Consider the following 22,445-nt stretch of genomic DNA (forward strand, 5'->3'; position numbering starts at 1 on the left):
CAACTTTCAATTAAAAAAAAAAAAAAGATGTGTGCAATTTTCTTTTACCCATGAGCCAGTTTTTTCTCTGTACAAAAATAGTCCCCCCAAAAAAGAAGTTCAGCATCTCTACATCTTTTCTAAAGTTCTCTCGTCCGGGGCACAGGTTTTGCATTGAGCGTAGAAGGGATTGGTGGTCTCTGAAGCCGTCATTTGCCATGAGTAATGAAATGTTCTTTGTCAGCATGTCAGGATTTGTGTTGCATGCGCTTGTTTTTTTCGTCATGCTTCCCTCTCACTGTACTTTTGCACCCCTCCCATTTCCCGGGTTTTTGTTTGTTTGTTTCCTTTTCCTATGAAAATATCTTTCCCCCTACTCTCCAACCCACGATCATCCCCAGCCTCCCCTCCAACCTGTTGTTCTCCAGTCCGCTGTCCCGTAGCCCCCCTCACATGTGCGAGAGGTGGCAGTGTGCCGTTAATGGCCGTGCCGGGCACCGGGGTGCTCTGGTAGAGCCGTGACATGTGCAGTCTGCTGGGGGCGGCGGGTTCTGGTACCTTGGCACCGAGGAGGTATGTGCTGATCCTCTTCTGGAAGTTCCCGGCCTTTCAGGGCGCCCTGGAGTTGGAGGAAGAGGTAACCACGGAGGGGCTGGAGCTGGCCGTGGACTTGACCACCTAGTCCAAGGAGCCAAGTGCCAAGCAGGGGATGACCTGCTGCGAGTAGGACATGCTGTAAGTGGGAGAGCCGTTCATGTAGGTCTGCGAGCTGGTCATGGAGTTGTATCGCAGCGTGCTCACATCATAGTGGTGCAAGGGCTGCATCTGAGCCGCGCCAAGTGCATTGAGGCCCAGGTGCTGCGGACAGCCCAGATGGTCCTGCATCATGCTGCAGCTGCCATTGCTCCAGCCATTCACTTGGGCATAGCTGTCCATGTGCTGGTTCATGGCCACGCCCAGGACGGCGCCCACCCCAAACCAGCTGGCTATGATGTTGCCACCGGGAGCCAGCAGCCCACCAGCTGCGTGTAATTATACTTCTTCTCAAGCGTCTTGGTTTTTGGCCGTGGCACATATTATAATCTCTGTGTTCCTTCTTGTGCAGCGCCCGCAGCCGCTTGCCCTCGGCAATGAACGGCCACTTCGCCATCTCTGACTAAGTTTCCACTCGGGGCCCAGGCGCTTGTTGATGTCAAAGTTGTGCATCTTGGGGTTCTCCTGGGTCATCTTGTGACGCTGCCCACGGGACCACACCATGAAGACGTTCATGGGCCTTTTGGTTGCCGCCGTCCACCGCCGCCATGGCATTTCCACTGCTGCTGTCACGCAGCAAAGTGGGCTGTGTGCCCGGCTGCTTGAGCTCCGTCTCCATCTGTTGCCCATGCAGGCGCTGTGAACGTGGGCCCGGCCCGGTGGAGGCTGGAGACCCTCGGCGTGGCGGGGAAATGGAGTGGGGGGCACAGGAGGAGGAGGAGGTGAAGGGGAGGCAAGCGGGGGTAATTGGGGATCCCGGGGTTAGAGGAGACCAGGTGGAGGAGAGCAATTTGGGGAGGGGAGGAAGAAAGGGGACAGAGGTGGCACACGGAGAATGAGAGAGAGAGAGAAGCGAACTGGAATCAGGATCAGAACAGCAGTGTTTCCCTACACCTTTGGCCGATGCCGCAGCTGCCAGCTGCGATTATTATTATTATTGTTGTTGTGATTTTTTATTTTTGGAAAGGCTTAAGCCCCGGACTCAAACTTCTTTCTGCCTTTCCCTCTCTCTGCTTCTTGTTCCCTCAGTCCTTAAAGAGGCAGCAAACTACTTTCCTCCTTTTGCAAACACTCTTCTCTGCCTTTACAACTCCTCATAACATTTTTGAACAAGTTAGTAGACAACCATCCGAGCACTGGTTCTAATCCGGGGAGTCCTGCTTCCCATCCATCCTTTGTGGTCACTTTGGGAATGAATCATTGGATGGAAGAGCTTCCTCTCTGTCTCTCCTTTCTGTATACCTCACTTTGCAATAATAATAAACTAAATCTTTAAAGAAGAGTTGTATTTAATCAGGCACAAACATTGTTCTTAGGGCACAAGAGGCTAGGAATTTTTTTTTTAAAGATTTTATTATTATTGGAAAGCCGGATATACAGAGAGGAGGAGAGACAGAGAGGAAGATCTTCCATCCGATGTTTCACTCCCCAAGTGAGCCACAATGGGCTGGTGCGCGCCGATCCGATGCCAGGAACCTGGAACCTCTTCCGGGTCTCCCACGCGGGTTCAGGGTCCCAAAGCTTTGGGCCATCCTCGACTGCTTTCCCAGGCCACAAGCAGGGAGCTGGATGGGAAGTGGAGCTGTCGGGATTAGAACCGGTGCCCATATGGGATCCCGGTGCATTCAAGGCAAGGACTTTAGTTGCTAGGCTATGCCGCCGGGCCCAAGGCGAGGAATTTTTAAGTTTACATTTAGAAAATCTCGCTGGTCAGCAAAGGGTGTATACATGTTTGAGATGATGGAAAATTATTAGATAGGGTAAAGAACAGAGAGCAGATTACAGAAAAAGTAGGGGCCAGGAATTCAGCAGGAAGGTACTTGGAAAACCCCTGGATATAGAGAAGAGGTGACAATGGCTTAGAGGTGTTCAGGGAACAGAAAACCCAGCAGCCACTGGTGAGCTGTGATCCGGATTCAAAGGACAACCAGAGATCCAAAGGCAGCCACAGATCAGCCCTTGCAGCGGCCAAATGGGAGCTTGAGTTCACATGGGGAGCTCGGGAGGTGAAGACAGGCTGGGACTGGCCAATTCTGCCAGATAGTTTGGATGTGGGGAGAAAGGCACACTCCTTCACTGCTGGTGGGAGTGTAGGCTAATACAATCATTGTGACTAGAATTCCAAATAAAACTGCCATAACCCAGCTATCCTGCTGCTAGGAATATATCCAACGGAAATGAAATCTGCATATGAGAAGGGGATCTGTAATCCTATTTACAGTAGCACAAGCTACAATAGCAAAGACATGGAAACAATCTAGATGCACATCCAAAGAGTGGTTAAAGAAACTGTGGTACATCTACTCCATGGAATGTTATTCAGCTATTAAGAACAATGAAGTTATACTATTTACAACTAGCTGGTCCCAACTAGAAGCCATTATGCTCAGTGAAAATGAGTCAGTTACAAAAGAACAAATACCATATGTTCTCTCTTATATAAGGAAACCAGTGTGGAATGTGTAACTTCAATAATCCAATCAATACTGTGTTTGTTTTGTTTGTTTTGGCTGCATCCCATGTGTTTTGAAGTTTTTTATTTCAGTTTTATTTATTCCAAATACTCTCTCTTTTTTTTAAGATTTATTTATATTTATTGGAAAGATAAAGAGAGGAGGAGAGAAAGAGAGAGAGGAAGATCTTCCATTAGGATGATTCACTCCCCAAGTGAGCACAATGTCTGGTGCTGTGCCAATCTGGAGCCAGGAACCAGGAACTTCCTCCAGGTCTACCCCACGGGTGCAGGGTCCCAAGGTTTTGGGCTGTCCTCGACTGCTTTCCCAGGCCACAAGCAGCGAGCTGAACGGGAAGTGGAGCTGCTGGGATTAGACCTGGTGCTCACATGGGATCCTGGCAATAATACTCTCTTTTCTTTTGTCAAATTCATTGCTAGCTCATGGACTATATGGTGGCATCATTTTTCTCAAGAGACTTTTGTATCTCCTTCTTGTCACCCATGTGTTGATTACCCAGTGGCGTGCTTTTGAGCCCAAACAAGCCTGCTGAGGTCTTGGCCACACCTTCAGGTGGGTGGCACCAGCATTACCCACCCATTTTATAATTAATTAAGAGACCAACAATGGGGAACATCTTACCTGTGGTTTCCCCGCCCACCAAGGAGAGGTCAAGGAAGGCATAAAATCCCAAGACCCTTCCTCAAACCTTTGGTGTCTTTCTCTCCCTCCCCTTTGAGAGGCACCCCACCTCCCGGCTTTTCAGAGGTGCTTTCCCTTTTCCTCATTCCCTGCTCACCTGGTCCCTTCGCAAATGAACTTTTCTGTTTGCAACAGATGCCCGGCTTTTTATTTCCATACTAAGCTGAAGAAAGAACCCACCTGGCATTTCTGGTAACACTTTTTCATGGAATTGTATTTTTTTGTTGTTGTTGATGCTGTTGCTCTAGCTCATCTAGTTGTTGACCTTGTTTCTTGGTTTCTCAATTATGGAAATGTATCGTGATGAGGTATTGGTGTCTACCATATCCAGATGTGTGGATATAATGCAACATCTATCCCTGCATCTAGATGAAAGATGGATTCCCAATGAAACGGTTGGACAAGTGTAGACAATGGAATGTGTTACTCTCTGCATTTGTCTGTTCCAGCAATGTTCAGGTTCACTTAAGTAAGAGACTGATGGAATTAAAATTCCTCATGAAGGATTATACCACTGTAGTAAAATGGGGAAAATTTGTTGGGGGTGGGACTTTGGGGGAAAATCCCAGTGTATATAAAACTGTAACACATAATTCAAATATTCAAAATTTTCTCTCTCTCTCTCTCTCTATATATATATAAAAGAACCGAAATGCTCGATATGCTTTTAATACATTATGATAATCCACAATATCTCAGGAGAGCTGAGAAATCTTGCACCTTCTTAGAATGTGTGAGAAAGAAGTTAAATATAATCTATCAAGATTGTAACAGGTAATTTACAGACTCAAGACTCGAGTCTGCATTTGACATTAGCAGAATGTATAAAGACATACAATGGGGTCCAAGAATGAACCTGACAGCCTCTTAACAGGAAGTCATATGCACAGAGCAGGAGGGGACCCCAGAGTGGAACAGGAAGACAGGAGGAGGCTTGTGTCCTAACCCAGAGACTCCTGGTACATCACCAACAAGTATCAGTATGGGCACCAAGGACTATATCCCAACTGCCAAGGAGCTCACATGGAATTGGGATGCCCTCATAGGCCGAGAACTCTGAGGCCAACTATTCCCTATCAGATTTCCCACACTGGATGGAAGAAGCCAAGCTCCTTCCTCACAGGATCTAAAGTCTTTGGAATAACAGCCAGGAGCCCTGAGCAGTCCTCAGAAACAGAAGAACAGTAAACTTCCACTGGGACTCAGGAAAGGAGCTTTCTCTGGTCCTTACTTAGTTCCAACTTTGGCTCCCCACCCTCTCTTGCAATGACCATCAGGGTTGCTCCACAATCCTCCCATCCAAAAAAAAATTAGATCAGGTAGACAAAGAGAGACCAATAAGGAAAGCTTAGAATAGTTAGGAAAAAGTCAGCATGGACTTCCATATACCTTATTAGGTAGAACATAAAGATCAGTTACTCCTCACTAAGGCATTGAAGCTTTCTCTGCACACCCTTCCTAAAATTTCTCTGCTGCTCAATAGTTAACATATGACTTATGAGAGTTATAAGCCAGTTTGGACTATCCTAACATTTGCGAAGTTCAGTAAAAACCACACTTAAATACGGTAAGCTGCTAACTATATGTAGGGCCTGGTCTCCCAAGGGTTAACTCCACAGCTTAGCTTGTTTTTCAAGGGATAACAGGAAGCACAATCTTGGCCTGATACATTTAGTTCCTGGTTTAACCACAAGTTCCTGTTTCCCCTTTATCAAGATGCCCCGGGGGATCTTAGGAGCTTCTTGAACATTGCAAAAATACTGAGAGGAACCAGAGAGTATTAAAAGGCAGGCTAGAGTTCAATAAAGGTGGCATTCTCTTTGCAGGAGTGACCCAGTGTGTGTTGTCTTCTTTGTAACCCTAGTCCCTCCATTCAACTCGGGGTACACGGGGACGCGGGCGTTACTGACAACTGTAAAAATAAAAATAGACAGGAGACAGCTGAATCATACCATATAACCATTTTAAGGCTTTTAGTAACTGATTGTGTATATACTAAAAATGAGATGTCAATGGAGTAGTTACAAGATGTGGTTAAGAATTTGCAGTTTCTAACAAATTGGTCACTCAATACCATGATAACTAAATCCATGATGTTGTGAATTTCCATGTTTCTTCCTGTTATTGAAGTTGTGTAGTGGCTTTTCATTGGCGGGGATGATACTCTGCCAGCTCTGTTTTGGACCAAGGAGGGTCACCCAATGAAACTGTTGAATATATCTGGACAATTTGATGCTGGACTCTCTGCATGGACATTGCCTGCAATGATGGAATCATGACTGGATATGAACTGTACTACTGTAACAATGTGGAGGAATTCAATTTGGGGGAGGCCTTGGGGAGGGACTGGGTGAATCCCTGAGATTATGAAACCATGTTATAAAATGAAATAATAATAATTAGCAAAAGAAAATATTTATCTCACTTAAATAAAAATAACTTTTAAAGATTTATTTTATTTTTAGAGCAAAATCAGTTATGCAGAGAAGAGGAGGGACAAAGAGGAAGATCTTCCATCTGATGGTTCACTCCCCAACTGACCACAACGGCTAGGGCAGCGCCACCCCAAAGCCAGGATCCAGGAATTTCCTCCAGGTCTCCCAGGCACATGCAGGGTCCCAAGGCTTTGGTTGATCATCCTCCACTGCTTTCCCAGGCCACAAGAAGGGAGCAGCATAGGAAGCAGGACTGCCGGGATTAGAACTGGTGCCCATATAGGATCCCGATGCTTTCAAGTTGAGGACTTTAGCTGCTAGGCCTCCACGCTGGGCCTAAATCAAAATTTAAGGTGTAGAAATCTTGTTTTTCTTTTTTTTGTTTTGTTTCTTTTTTTTTTTTTTTTTATTACTTTTGGAGGGCTCTGTTCTAGCAAGTTAGTGAACAGGTTTAGCAAGTAACATTTTGTTTTGTTTTGTTTTGTTTTGTTTTGTTTTGTTTTGTTTTGTTGTAAGTAGATGTTACTTAGCTTGTCCTGTACCCCATCCCTCTGGATTAGGGTTGCGTGTGGCTGAAGCATACAAAAGAGAAAAGAAAATGCTTAAATCTTGGAAAAACTGCAGTTTCAAGCAGAGGAAGAGGGAGGAGGAGGGGAGAAGTGGTTGTGGCCACTCAGGTTCTCAGTGAGGAAAGCTAGCTAGGGAACTTCAGACAGAGGAGGGTGAAGGAAGGAGTGAGATGTGGGAAGTAGGTGGAGCACAGTGTGATTTACAGATGGGAGAGGGTGGAGGGAAATATTGATTATTGATCAGAGCAAATAATATTGCTTTACAGGCAGCTGGCTTAAGTTGTAGGCACAAGGAACATTCAAGTGGCTGCAACGGCCAGAGCTGAGCTGATCCTAACCCAGGAGCCAGGAACTTCTTCCAGGTTTCCAACACCAGTAAAATTTCCAAAGGTACTCACAATAGGTGAGGATATATTTATAGCCTCATAGGAGTGTTTTTATATACTGAAAACTAGCAATTGTGGCAATCTATTAACAAAATTAGCAAAAATTAGGGGTCTGGCACAATGGCTCCGTGGCTAAAGTGTTAGCTTGCAAGTGCTGGGATCCCATGTGTGCACCATTCATATGTAGTTGCTCCGCTTCCCATCCAGCTCTCTGCTTGTGGCCTGGGAAAGCAGTCGAGGATGGTATCAAGCCTTCAGACCCTGCACACACATACAATGCCTGAATGGGACTCCTGACTTCAGATGAACTAAATTCTGGCTGTTGTATCCACTTGTGAAGGGAACCAGCAGAATCAAGATTTATCTCTCTGTCTCTCCTTCTCTATGTATATCTCTTTCAATAAATAAATAAATTAACATCAAAATAAAGAATATTAAAAGTCAGTAAGAAAGAAATGTCCTGCAAATAATTCATTTCTGGGATATAAACATCATCCTTGATAAAACTTGTAATCGGTCACAAGACTATGAGATTTTCAACTCTGTCACGTAATACAATGTAATTAATGAATAAATTTCATAATTTATAATTTAATGAATAAATTATAAAAAAATTTTGAGATGTTCTGTAATACTTAGAAGTTATTTTAAAACGGTTCCAGCGCAGTAGCCTAGTGGCCTAAGTGCTTGCCTTATACGTGACGGGATTGCATTTGGTCACCAATTCTAATCTTAGCAGCACTATTTTCCATCCAGCTCCCAGGTCGTGGCCTCAGAGCACAGTTTAGCACAGCCCAAAATCTTGAAACCCTACAGCTCTGTGTGAGTACTGGAAGAGGCTCTGGGCTCCTGGCTTCAGTCTGGTGCTGCACCGGCCGTTGCAGCTGCTTGGGGAGTGAATTAGTGGATGTAAGACCTTCTTCACCGTCTCTCCTCCTCTCTCTATCTCTGACATTTCTACAAAAAAAAAAAAAATTTAAATATCCCATAGAAAGATGTTTTAACACAGAAGCCAAAAGTCTCAAATTCTGGAAACCGAGTAACAGAAGCACACATATATGCATAAAATAGAAAATATGGATATAATATGAATTACATCTATCAGTGCAAGTTTTATTTTGCTAGATTGAATCTGGACAAGCCCTCTTCTCGGTGTGTCTTACACATTATTGTGAATGTGCAATCTGTATTTCAAAAAGTGAAACGAACTAATGGAAAAAAAACCTTGGCAATACAAAGAAGAAAAGTTCCAGAAAGCATTGAACATGCGGTGAGGTGTATTGCAGACTCTTGTCCTACATTTCTGCGTGTTTTCAGACTTGGACAGGATCCTGAAGCAGAGAAAGAAGGAGAGGCCAGGAGGTGGACTGATGCGAGAGGCGACAGCGGCCCCTGCTGTTGGAAGGCTCAAGCTGCAAGAGAGGAGGCCCCTTCCAGCTTGAAGTGAAGCCCCGCCCCTACTCCCCCTCCCTCTAGAATCCTACCTGTGTGTCCTTTGTGATTGTGATTGGCTACGTGTTATGACGTCATGCGTAGTCGTGGGAGGAGTCCAATCACGCGTGCCCAGGTAGCCCTGTGGCAGCAGGCAGGAGGTTGTTGTTGGGCGTCGCCATAACCACGCTGCTGGTTGTGCTGGTGGAGAGGCGCAGGTGGCTGAGCCAGTGCTGCCCTGTGAGCTCCCTCCCCGCAGGAGCCTCTGCAGGACCCCCGACTCGTGAGAAGCTGGGAAGGGTGAGTGTGTGAGAGCATCTCCTGAGGCCCTGGGGCGGGCGGTCGGGGGCCAGGAGGGGTACCTTGGGGTCCTCACTCTGCAGCACTGACCTTGAACACTAGGCCTCCCAGTTGAACCCATTGTGCGGTGAGGAGGGGGGAGTGCCCGGCAAAATTCGACCTTCATGTTGGGCATGATTTCCATTTTTTATTTTCTATTTTATTTTATTTTATTTTAATTTTCTACCTCAATGCGACTTCTTTTTTAATTGGCCCGGTTTTCTTGATTTGGGCAACAGCGTCTCCAGCTCGCAGCTCAGTCCTCAGTGAAGCTCCTCCTAAGGGTCTGGGGCAGTTTTCTTGTTGCTGACACCAGAGTAGCACAGACTCCAGCAGTTAGAAGAAGCAGCCTTGTTTTCCTCCGTGTTTTGCTGCAAGGTTGAGGGGCAGCATGTGGTGCTGGCGCTGTGCTTGGCAGAGGCCTGGGGTGGCACAGCGACCTTGTAGACAAGCCAAGGGAGTGCACGGGGACTCATGCAAAGGGGCTTCTTTAGAAGAACCTGCCAAAGGAGCTGTTAAGGCAGCACTACTGATTTATCCTGATGGCTTCTGGTATGTTGTCACCCATTCCCTTAAGTTCTCACAATTGGGGTTAAATATCCCCATGAGTTGTAGAGGGAATAAGTCAGGTTCAGCAGAGAGCATTAAGGCAGGGAATAAATCTCTGAATGTCCAGAACTCTTGTCTCAATGCCAAGTGCTGCTCTCTGCCCTGAAAAATCACAACAGGAGTCACTATTTCCTCCAAGATACAATTCCAGAAGTTGTCTTTTTATTTCCCTCTCTCACAAAATAAGAATTAGGTCTTTAGAGGAACTGTTTGTTGTGAACCATAGCCATGGGAGAAAAGCAGTGAATGCCCACCTGACACAGCACAGGAAGGCATCCCTGCCCTGTGTGCGTGTGTGTGACAGTGGTTAAGATGACATTGGGACTCCTGTGTCTCCATCAGAATGCCTGGGTTTCAGTTCCGTGCAAATGCAGTGTGCAGCTACTGGCCAGGCTGGGAGGCAGCAGACAGTGGCTTGGGTAGCAGTGTGAAAAACCTGACTTATTTTTGGTCTTGTGGCTGTTGTAGGAATGTGGGAAATGAAAGATTAGATGAAAAAGCCTGCCAGTAAGTAAGAAAAATCTACATTAGCTGTTAGGAACTCCTCAACTTTGACTCTCCATTCAAACATTAACAGGTTCCTCAATATATTCTTTTTGTTTTCCTCAGTTTCAAAACACCTTGTAACAAACAAACATGGCTATCTTATCCTCTTTCTCACTCAGTCCCTCTGAAAGACAGCAGTAGATTGGGGGTTACCATTCAGAGTGGCAGTTGATGCCCTAAACTGGAGGGCATCTATCGTGTTCCATCTATTGCATATAACTAACCCCTTGGAGCATTAATATTCTCTTTATCCATCCAGAGCTCCATTCCTTGGTGACATATTAATGTCATCTAGAGAAATGATTGATGTGATGTGCCCTGGTTTCTCTCAGCCTTGGTTACCTAGGGAGTAAAACCTTGGCAAAGGCCCAGGTAAATCCTAGGGTAGTGAGCTTGGGATACACAGCAGTTTCATTTTGCAGCCACAAGTTGGTTTAGTCAGAGGATAATTTGTACCAACAAATGATTTTTGTGAAGGTAAAATTTTGGTGGCCTAGAGCACTTATCAAATTGTGAGTGTATTTGTGACTGTTGTCATGCAATTCCTACAAATATTTGCAATTTTCCAATTCTGGTGGTAGAAAGGGTAAAAAATTGTGAGTGTATTTGACTGGTTTAAAAAAAGCTAGTATCATTTGTGCTCAATGTCTGGGATAAGAGTCTTTTCTAAAATTCCATTTTATTTTTGCTTGGAAAGCAGATACACAGAGAGGAGGCAAGACAGAGAAGAAGATCTTCTGTTCATTGTTTCAGTCCCCAAGTGACTGCAAAGGCCTGAGCTGCACCAATCCAATACCAGGAAGCCAGAGCCTCTTCTGGGCCTCCTGCATGGGTGCAGAATCCCAAGGGTTTTAGCTGTCCACTGCTTTCCCAGGCCACAAGCAGGGAGTTGAATTGGAAACAGCGTCGTCGGGGTTAAAACCGGCACCTACTTGGGATCCCGGCCCATGCAAGAGGAGGATTTTAACTGCAGAGATACTGACATAGACCCCCTAGAGAGCTTCTTAAAGGGGGCAAAAGACCTGAAAGAGCTAACACTGCTGTCCACTAACATTAACCTGTACTTGTGTGTCGAGTTCAAGCTTAACCCTGAAGCCTCTGCTAACTGCAGATGATGAAATAATGGAATTGTGTTGTGATTAGTTGTTGGCAGTAAATTGGTATTAGGCAAATATAACACATCTGATGTTAAAAGAAAATCACAGAGGCCACAGCGTTTACTTGATCTTGAATGTGTGGTTGCATCGGAGAGCTAAGATGCTGGAGGAGACACTGCAGGCTGTGAAGTTCCCAGATCCTCACTATTACATTTCTGGCTGCTTAGGATTCCCTCCATCACTGCAGTGAACCCCCCTTGGGCACTGTGTCCCCAGTGAGAGTGATCCCCCAAGCCTGGGACGGTGGAAGATCAGGTAAGTGGGGTCTCCCTGGGAAGTGTAAGCAGGCTGCTTCCCAGAGCTCATTCTCTGTCCTGTTCTCGTGCTTTGGTTTCTAGTTTGCTCACTTCATGGCTGAGCCACTGCAAGGTGCATCTGTAGCCATCCAGCCCCGCCTCCCATTCCAGGCTCATGAGGTCCTGCCAATATCACCAACATCCCTAAACCACATGCTGCCAATCCAGGTTCAGCTGGGCTATGCTGGCCCACAGTGAGTCTCTGCTATGCCCCCTCCCATAAGCCCACTGCCCCAGGGCCAGATGATCTCAGCCAGCGCCTTACTTGCACACAGCCTCCCTTGCCTGCTCCAAGAGAGCTCTATCGGTGTCCCCTGTGCTGCTTCTCAGCCCACTCTGTCACTCTGCAGGCTCTCTAGGGCTAGGCCGTCTTTGACACAGCAACCTGCCCCTCGGCAAGCACCCCCTGCCAATCTACTGGAGCTGGATCCAGTCCCAGGTTTTTAGACTGCGTCCATCCCCTGCCTACATCCCCAGTGAGGCTGTAGCACACCCACCCAGTCCACAGCTTTATGGCCAGGCCAATTAGGCCACCTATTTTTTCAGACAGCCTCTTGCCCACCAGTCACTGCCATGCTGGTAGCCTGGGCTGATCTCTGCCTCCCCTGCACCCCACCCCACCCAACACAATGACCTCTTGTCTAGGGTGAAGCCAGGCCTCCCGGGCCAGAGTACATGGACCCCAGCCTTCATGTACCACACTCTGCATACATTCCAATAACAGACCACCCCCCCCCCCCCCAGCACCTACACTTCCCCTAGCACTCCTGCCTTGTTCCCTGTTGCAGGGACAAGCTTGCTTGGTGAGAGACACCTTACCTCTAGCCCACCTAACCCTGCTTGCCGCAGGTATCTCAAGAGCAGATAGAATCAGCCAGTGCTTGCCTCCTATCTTGCACCTCTAACATGCCCCAGGATGGCCACTCCAGGGCATGACCAGCTTGGATGGTGCCCCTGCTCCCTTTGCCCACTTGCTACCTGCTCCAGAGCCAAAAGGGCCAGTCTGATGACCCCTATACCTCTAGGTCTAGAAGTGCTCCAGGGCCAGGCCCACTCATCCCAAGACCCCAGCACACCTGTCTAACAGTTCCACGTTTTGCTGTAAAACCAGGTGGGTTCTGCCAGTCACTTGGCACCCCCAACAGGCTGCTTGACCACCTTCCACTCCAGAGCAAGGTTGGCTTGCCCTGCCAAGTAGCTCATAGGCCACTGTTGCACATTTAACTGGCATCCCCTGTGCCTCCAGCCTGACATATGTCCACTCTGCTTACAACCCTGCTCCCCTTAACACCGCTCCCCATTCCCAGCTTGCCTGCAAGCCACTGCAAGGTCAGGTGGGCTCAACTGGTGCTCCACACACTTCTAACCCAACCTTACCATTGCCCTCTTCTGCTGATCTAGGGCCAGGCCTGTTCAGACAGCACTTCACAGTCCTGAGCATGCACTTTGTCAGCTCCTGGGCCATGTCGCCCAAGCCGCCTAGGCCAGTGCACCCCTCAGCCCTAGCTCACAGGCTGCACAGCCGCACGTGCTGCTTGGTCAGTGTCCCCTTCTGCCCTAGTACACACACTGCATTCCAGAGCCAATGGGTCATGACAGTAAGCCCAGAGCCCAAGGAGCCCACTGGCTGCTATTCCAGGCACAAGCTGGAGAAGTGGGTGCACTGTGCACCCCCTCTCTGCCTGCCATTTGCTTCATAGCCAAGTCATCCTGGCTGGTGTCCCTGCTCCTATGGCACTGTAGTCCTCCATTTCATGGAATTGTATGGAAGAGAGCAGAAAGAACGGCCTGCTTCTAACATGTGTTCAGTTGCCCCACACACCCATCGAGGGCCAGGCTCAGATAGCTAGCACCAGCACTCCTCTAGCCTAGGAGCACTGCCACACTGTCCACTGTCCGCAGCTCGAGAGCCAGTCAGGCACAGCCAGTGATCCCCCTCCCTCAGTAGGCATTGTGCTTGCCAGCCACTCCAGGGCTGAGCCCCTTTAGCCGGTGACCCCGGCACCCCAGCCTGCACACCTTGAGTCCCAAGTCAAACAACACACCCACTCTGCTGTCTTACCTGACCCTCCAATGTCATCTCCGACACCTGTGACCTGCCTGGAAGCTCCTCCAGGGCCAGGAGGGCTCAGCGCCAAAACACTCATTTCTAGCCTGCCCGCCCCATAGCCTTCCCGCTGCTGCAGGGCAAAGTGGCCTAGTGTGGTAGGGAAATCAACACGAAACATTGCAACAAACTATTCCTGTCCCATGAAAGTATGTTCATGTAGACAGCTCCAGTTTGCAAAGCAGGGTTTATTTAAGAAGCAGAAGGAAGGTGGCCTGCCCTAGCAACAGGAGGGGCTCCAAGGGAGGAAACACCCATGGAAAAGATGGAAATTGTGTCCATTCAGCACCATCTCAGGGAGGAGTTGACATGAGTCACCCCAAGGACAGAGAGAAAAAGAAACTTATTCTCAGTTGGCAGTAATGTCTGCTAACACGCATAGAAAAAAGAGGTGAGACATGTGGCTTCCTTCCCCCAATGTTGTGGGGTAGGTAGCTCGTTCATGGTCACCAGCTTGGAAGCCAAACCCCACCCCACCACATAGGCCCACCCTTGTGTCCATTTTTGACACTCTCCTATCATCACCTGGAACCTGAGTGGGGGAGGTATTGCACTGTTGTGTAACCATGCCCTTCACAAGCCCCCACAATGGCCCCTGATAGGGAGGGCTTGCTCTCTTAGTCTCATGCTGCCATCGCTCTGGCACTCTCTTTGTCTCTCCAGTACCTGCTTGTTCTCTAGATTCCTGCAGACAGTCTTTGAGGACAGGAAGCCCCTCTGCATGTCCCCTGTATGTCTGTATTCCTTACCCTATGTTCACAGTGTGGGTGTGCAGTGAAGATGCTAATTCCAGCATGCCTTGTATTTCTAATTTGTACTTTGCAGAGTTCCAGGAGAGGTGAGGCCTGGCAGTAATGGAATGTGAGCAGAGAAACCAGGGAAGGGTGGATGTCTGCAACCTGAGCCCCTTTTCAAGAAGTGCAGCCCAGGGATGGTCCCTCTCTGCCCTCGACCCTGTGGTTCCAGCCTGTTTGCTAAACAGAAAAGTTTATGAAGGACACAGGTAAACAGACCAACCAGAATGTGTCAGCTCTTTGTCTTTCAAAGAGTGGCATCAGTGTGAAAGTTAGATAGATTTTTGTGGAAAGAGTGAGTTATATAGCCTTAGGAAACAGGTGCATTGGACAGCCACAGGAGGTTGCCATGTTTACAATGGGTGCATATTGGGTGAGCTGTAACACTGCAGGAGGGTGTCAGCTCTAGACTGGTTCTGCCAGGGACCTTGCCACCCCTGTCCTGCATCTTGCTCCTCAGGAATAGGCTCACTCTCCCTGGACCCTCAGAACCTCTTATATTCCCGCCTTGGCTGCTGCAGCAAACACAGCTTTCAGAGCTGGCAAAGCCTATGCTTCTAGCCCACCTGTCACGCGTCCCTCAGGCTTCTCCAGGTGCTCTGCCTGTTGCTCCACTGATGGAGCAGCTTGGCCAGAGCAACATGTACAACAACACACCCACTGCGCCACCCAGCCTTGCCAATGCCAGGTCAGATGATCCCAGGTGGAACTTCCATGCCCCAGCCTGCTTATCAAACCCTCCAGGGTTTGGAAGGTGTGGCCTGTCCTGCCCACCCCGTCCACAACTCCAGGGCCAGGCTGGCTCAGCCAGCAACCCTCTCCTTACAGTTATTGATCAACCAGCCACTTTCTAACCAGGAACATTATGCTACTGCTTTCTTTGCACCCTGTGCTTCTGGCTGCCAGCCCTGCCACCATGCCCACTGCTCCAGTGCCAGGACAGGTCAGCTTAGCGAGTGTGCAAGCACCCCCCATCCTGCAGGCACCATGCTCTGCCTGCAGCTCCATGGTGAGCCCTGCTTGCCCTGTGTATACTGTTCCTCTAGCACTCCTGCCAGTGAATCTAGCAAGCCCCCATGAGGCCCTTCCAGGGCCTGGCCAGTTCCCCTGCACCCCCGTCCTGTCTGAGCTCTACCACCTGCTCCTGAATCATGGTAGCTCTTCCAGAATCTCCATACACCCAACACAACAGCCCTGCTGTCCTACTCATTGTTGTGGAACCAGGCCAGCTTGGATGGCATCCCCGGGCCCAGTTTGCCTAACATTCACTCCAGAGCCAGTCATACTCAGCCAGCCAAGTTCCCCCAGCACTCAACACCATCCTATGTTCCTCCAGGGCCCCAACCCTGGCACCCCTACAAATCTAGTCATTGATTCCTTCCTCCATTCTCGCTGCCCCAGGGACAGGTGAGTTTGGGCTCTAGCCAACCTGCCACTTTTCTCTGTGCCAGCCACACATCTAACATGCCAACTCCACCGTTGCTATGAGGACAAGCTAGCTGCACTGTTGACTGCGGGACTCTAGCCTTCCTGGTCCACCACCGCGGCCGCTGTTCCAGAACCAGGCTGATTTGGGTGGTGCCTCCTCTGCTCTCGACTGCCAGCCATCCACTTCAGGGCCAGGCCAGCTCACTAACACCAATAAATCCCCCATCCCACCCCACCCAAAGTTCCCAGCCTACCTGTAAGCCACTCCAGGGCCAGGCGGGCTTAGCTGGTGCCCATTCCTCTGCTCTAGGGCCAGACCTGTTCCGTGGGTGCCCCACCAGCCTCCGGCACCCACTATATCTGCCCCAGGATTGGGGCACAGCGTAGGTCCCTGCACATGTAGTCCTCTAGCCACCTTGCCTGCTCCAGGACCAGGAAGCCTTGCCAGTGACATGGTGTCTGCATCAGGCTGCTCACCTGCCTGCAGCTCCAGAGCCAGGTCTGTTTACCCTGCACCCATGATGCATCTCCCACATCCCTACCGCACCTGCTTTCCAGGACCATGTTGGGGACTGGGTTCTTCCAGGGGTAGAGCCTGCTTCCATCTACCCCCTTCCCCCCCACCGAGTCAGGGACTGAAGTATTCCAGGGGTCCTGCTGTTTCCCCTCCCTCCCCTCCCCTTCCCTTTTACCCCAGTCCCTGAACATCAGTGCTATAATCTTAAAAAGTGGTTTGAGCTTCCCTGTGTGTAGTGTCCTTCGTTTCTGTTCTGTGGCCCCTGTCTTTGCTGTCTCTCTGCGTGGTTGGATGTGGTGACTCGTCACCCTTACTCTGGTGGTGCTTGCAGGATGGACTCCTGGTGCCATTTCCTGCTTGACTTCATCCCACAGCCTGCTGTGACCCAGCACAGGGTTTGACCCAGGGCCAGCTGCACACTCCTTTCTACCTGTCTCAGGCTGTGTTGTCAGGCACCCGTGCCCTCCTGAGGGCCACAGTAGAAGGAACAAGGGATCCTCCACTGAAGGCATGGCAGATTGCTTGATTTGAAAGGCATGGTAGTTGACCATTTCCATGTGTGCTTCCTCAAATCATTTTTATTTTTCTTCAAGATTACTGTTTAGTACCAAGCATGGTAGCCTAGTGGCTAAAGTACTTGTATGTACCAGGATTTCATATGGGTGTTGGTTTATGTTTTGGCTGCTGGATTTCACATCCAGTTCCCTGCTTATGGCCTTGGGAAGCAGTGTAGGATGGCACAGAGCCTTGCAATGTTGCATCCATGTGGAGACCAGGAAAGAGTTTCAGGCTGCTGACTTTGGATCAGCTCAGCTTCGGCCATTGCAGCTAACGGAGGAGTGAACCAATGGATGGAAGATTCTTTTCTCTCTCTCTCTGTCTCTCCTCCTCTCCGTGTATCTCATTTGGCACTAAAAATTGGCTCTTCAGATTAGATCTGCTCCAGGCATTGTGGTCAATTGTGGAGTGAACCAGCAGACAGAAGACCTTATTCTCTGTCTCTCCCCCTCTGTCTATATCTGAGAAAAAGATCTTCTGTCCCCTGGTTCCCTCTCCAAGTGACCTCAATGAAAAAGAAAAGCCAGGAGCCTTTTTTTTTCTACTCCCCTGTTGGTGCAGTGTCCCAAGGCTTTGGTTCCTCCTCTTCTACTTTCCCAAGCCACGAGCAGGAATCTGGCAGGGAAGTGGAGCAGCCAGGAATCAAACTTGCACTCCTATGGGATCCCAGCTCATGCAAGGTGAAGATTTGGTCACTGACCCACTGTGCTGGGCCCAAATTATTTGCATTGAGTTTGTTTATTACAGGTTAGGGTGGAATGTGTGGAAGGCAGAACTCTCCGTAACATTTGATTTTCAAAAAAATCATTTCCTTTAATTTGAAATCAAAAGTTACACAGAGAGACTAAGAGAGGGAGAGAGTCTTCCATCTTATGGTTCACTTCCTATTTAAATCAACACAATGGCTAGAGTTGGGCTGGTCCTAAGCCAGGAGCACATAGCTTCTTCCAGGTCCCCTGCATGGGTGCAGGGCCCCAAGTCCTTGGGCCATGATGTGCTGCTTTCCCAAGTACCTTAGCAGGGAGCTGGATCATAAGTGGAGCATCCCATAGAACGCTGGTTCTGCAGATGGTGCCTTACACATTATGCCATAGTGCCAGCCACTGTATATTCTTACTGAAATGAAATATTAGAGGATTGATAATGTATAAAGATATTTGTTCAGAGTTTAGGGTCAGAAAATGTTAACAGCATGGTGATAGCTTTTCCCAGAGTTCCTTTGGCTGCATCACTTAAGTACAATGAGAGCATAGTAGGAGAGTGTGTGTGAGCACGCGTACGCGTGTGTGTGTGTACTGTTCAAATGAAGAAACTGTGACACAGTCCTATTGACTTTTTGGGTCACACACCCTGATGGTAAATGATAACATAGCTTGTTTCTTGATTTTGTGCAAATTTATTTCAAGATGTATTTAAAGATTTGTATTTTTCATAAAACTGTAAGTTCTTGGTACTGAGAATTTTTTTAAGATTTAAAAAAAATATTTAGGAAAGTCAGATTTACAGAAAGGAAGAAAGACAGAGACAAAAGTCTTCCATCTGCTAGTTGATTCTCCAAGTAGCTGCAAAGGCCAGAGTTGAAGTGATCCAGACCCAGGAGCCTTTTCCTATCCCCCACACAAGTTCTGGTTCCCAAGGCTCTGGGCCATTTTCAACTGTTTTCCCAGGCCACAAGTATGGAGCTAGGTGGGAAGTGGGGCAGCTGGGACCTGAACCATGACCCATATGGAATTTGTTGCCTGCAGGACAAGTACTTGAGCCACTATGCTGCCGTGCTGGGCTTGGTAGTGAGAATTTTACTAAATTAGTCTTCCAACACTTGCATGTTTATGAAATACTAGTGTATGCCCAACATTCTGAACTTCAGATACAGGGTGGCTAGATAAAACCTGGCTATACCTGAGGTTTTCATTTTTTGTGCATTTGCTAACCCTTAGTGCATGGAATGCAGAGGAGATGCCATTTCTGTATGTGGAATGGGGGAATGAACACTTTTCATTCTAGAGGTTTTTACTCTGTTTCTTTGGAGAAATATGGGCATGATACAGTTAACCTGAAACAAGCAAGCAAAAACAAAACAGGAAATGCAGAAAGAATACTGGGATTTCAAAAGCCTGTTTTTCTTTTTCTTTTTCTTTTTTTAAAGATTTATTCATTTTATTACAACCAGATATACACAGAGGAGGAGAGACAGAGAGGAGGATCTTCCGTCCGATGATTCACTCCCCAAGTGAGCTGCAACGGGCCAGTGCGCGCCGATCCGATGCCGGGAACCTGGAACCTCTTCCGGGTCTCCCACGCGGGTGCAGGGTCCCAATGCATTGGGTCGTCCTCAACTGCTTTCCCAGGCCACAAGCAGGGAGCTGGATGGGAAGTGGAGCTGCTGGGATTAGAACCGGCGCGCATATGGGATCCCGGGGCTTTCAAGGCGAGGACTTTAGCCGCTAGGCCACGCCGCCGGGCCCAAAAGCCTGTTTTTCTAGGTGGCAGCAGGCCACATGGTAGGGCCCAGTTGGGTAACTTCTTAAATAGTAGAAGTAATCCCTAAGACTTTGGCCCTTGCAATATATCTACTTTCCTTGGCTCGTGGTCAACAAAATAACATACATCGATACTTCAACAATGATTATGAAAAAGATAATGATGAGTTCATCTTGCATTTTAAGTGCATGCATATGACACAGCGTTTGGATATTTATGCAAATAGATTTTATGAAAAACTGCATGAATTTCCATACTTTAAAAAGATGCCTTTGTTTAAAACTTGAGTTTTAAAAAGATTTATTTATTTTTATTGCAAAGTCCTCATATAGAGAGGAGGAGGTTAGACAGAGGGGAAGATCTTCCATCTGATGATTCATTCCCCAAGAAACTGCAATGGCTGGAGCTAAGCCGACCTAAAGCCAGGAGCGATTTCTTCTTCTGGGTCTCCCACATTTGTGCAGAATTCCAGGCTTTGGGCTGGTCCCATTGCTGCCAAGGTTAGAACCATCACCCATATAGGATCCTGGCATATTCAAGGCGAGGACTTCAGCTGCTAGGCCTCCATGCTGGGCCCTGAATTTTTAAATTTGTTTTTGTATTTGGAACACTAAAGGGAGGGATAAAGAAAGGGGTCTCCCATGTGCTAGTTCACTCCCCAAACCAAACAGCTGCAATGGCTGAAACAGGGCTGGTTCAACATCAAGATTGAGGAGCTTCTTCAGGGCCTTCCACATGGGTGCAGGGCCCAAGCTCTGGGCCATTCCCCACTGCTTTCTCAGGCACATCAGAGCTGCATCAGATGTGGACCATCCAGGACTTGAAGCAGTGCTCATATGGGAAGTGGGTGCCACAAGCAGACGGGAGCTCTATGTGGTGTGTCACAGTGCCTGTCCCTGGAAACACAAACAATAAAATAGATGATGTACCCATCTCTGTAAGGCCATAGCCAGACAGCTGGTTGGTGGGGAACATGAGATGGATAGGGGATGGAGGGAAGCAACATGGGCCCTGGGAGACTGCAGCCCCTGATCCCAGTGTTAGTCCCTTACCTGGACCTGGAGTAGCAGTTATGGTGGAAGTGGGAGATGCATGGTGGGTGCAGGGTGAACAGAGCTGGCTCTTGGGTGGCAGTCTGGCCAGTGACCTGAAACAGACACTGTGTCACTGGCCAAGTCTGCCTGGTCCTGGAGTACCAAGCAGGGCAGTGCGCAGCCTACACGTGAGGGTACATAGCCATTTCCCCAGTCTTGGGGTGAATGGCATGGGTGCTCAGGGATTGTGAGCACCCACACAACAGGTCTTGGCCTAGAGCATGAAGCTGGGATTCAGCTAAGTCAGCCTGGCCCTGGAGTGGATTGCAGACTTCCTGGGAATGTGGAGTGCAGTGGGATGGGGGATTTATTGATGTTATTGAAGTGGCCTGGCCCTGGAGTGGGCATCTGGGGGTCGAGGGCAGAGGGGGCGCTGCCCAAACTGCCTTGGCTCTGTAATAGCAGCCACTACCACGGACTGGGCAGGCTAGAGTCCTAGGGTGGCCAGCGCAGCCAGCCTGTGCTTGTAGGAATGGGCATGGTGGGAGTGCTAGTATTGCGACTGGCACAGGGACTGCAGCAGGTGGGCCAATGGCCTGCTGGGTGTGCCGGGTGGCTGAGTGACTGTGCCTGGCCCTAGGGCAGCTGCTGTGAGGCAGGTCAGGCTGGCTAGTTGTGTTGGGGGTGCCAGGTTTTGAGGCCCTAGTGATGCAGCAGATGACATTGAATGCTGGGATGGCGGTGGTGCAGGCATGGTTGGCTGAGCACATCTGGACCTGGAGAGGCTGGCTGGTGGGTCTGGGTGTAGGGTTGACATCCAAATTGGTCCGGTTCTGCAACAGCCAGGGGACAAGCAGGGCAGTTGTGCTCAGTGTGTGGGGATGCTGGGAGGGCCTGTGTGGCCCTGAAGCAGGTGGTGTAGGGAGGGAGATCGGGGCATGGGGAGTTGGCCTGTCCCTGGAGTAGACTCGTAGGGGGTTGGCGCTAGAGGCATTGGCAGGAGTGCTAGAGGCATGGTGGGCACAGGACAAGTGGGCTTGGAGCTTCAGAAAGAGTGTGGTGCCTGCAGGATGGAGTGCTTGTACACTGGCCCAAGTGGCCTGTCCTGGCCTTGGAACAGTGGGCATGTTATCAGGGCTGATAGAGGCACAGAGTGCCAAGGGGGTGGGCAGTCCTGAGGAGTCTGGTGGTTCAGCAGCTGTCAGAGCAGGTTGCTGGCTGAGCCAGCCTGGCCTTGAGCTGCTGATGGGGCAGATGGACAGGCATGCTTCAGGCATGTTGAGGTTCACAGGATGATGGCAGAGCCTTCCAAACCCTGGAGTGTTTAACAAGCAGTCTAGGAGCTCGGGAAGTGCCATTTGGGCTCATCTGACCTGACATGCCAAGGCTGGTTGGTGGGGTGGATGTGTTTTATGGCATGTTATTCTGGCCAAGCCAGTCTGTCCCTGGAGTGGCAGGCAGAGCCATCCAGAGTAGCCTGAGCGAGGCATGATAGGCGCAGTGGAAGCACAGGTTTTTCCTGTCCAGAAGACCTGTGTGTGCTGCAGCAACCAAGGCAGGAATTCTAGAGGCACTGTGGGTCCAGGGAGAGTGAGGCTAGCCCTGAGGAACAAGATGGAGGGCAGGGGTGCAGGTTCCCTGGCAGAGCCAGCCTAGACCTGAAGCAGCCAACAATGCACCTGGGGGGAAGTGCTTTGTGTGTGTGGTTGGTCCACAGAGCTGGCCTCAAGCAGTGAGCAGGGCTGGAGGGCCTGCGTGTTAAAGGCTTGTGGATGCTGTTCCACCTGGCCTGGCCCTATAGCCACCAGCAGGTAGGCTGAGGGACACAGTGCGAACTACTTGAGCTGGTGTGAGCCCTAAGTGTCAAGCAG

The 22,445-nt window shown here is 49.1% G+C and overlaps 1 pseudogene; it reads right to left on the bottom strand.

Annotated features, from left to right (window-relative positions):
- Positions 1 to 261: 261 nt before the first annotated feature.
- Positions 262 to 1,251, bottom strand: LOC131479272 (transcription factor SOX-2-like; annotated as a pseudogene).
- Positions 1,252 to 22,445: the final 21,194 nt, after the last annotated feature.

The sequence above is a fragment of the Ochotona princeps genome, unplaced genomic scaffold (assembly GCF_030435755.1).
Source record: "Ochotona princeps isolate mOchPri1 unplaced genomic scaffold, mOchPri1.hap1 HAP1_SCAFFOLD_320, whole genome shotgun sequence".
Classification (NCBI taxonomy): domain Eukaryota; kingdom Metazoa; phylum Chordata; class Mammalia; order Lagomorpha; family Ochotonidae; genus Ochotona; species Ochotona princeps.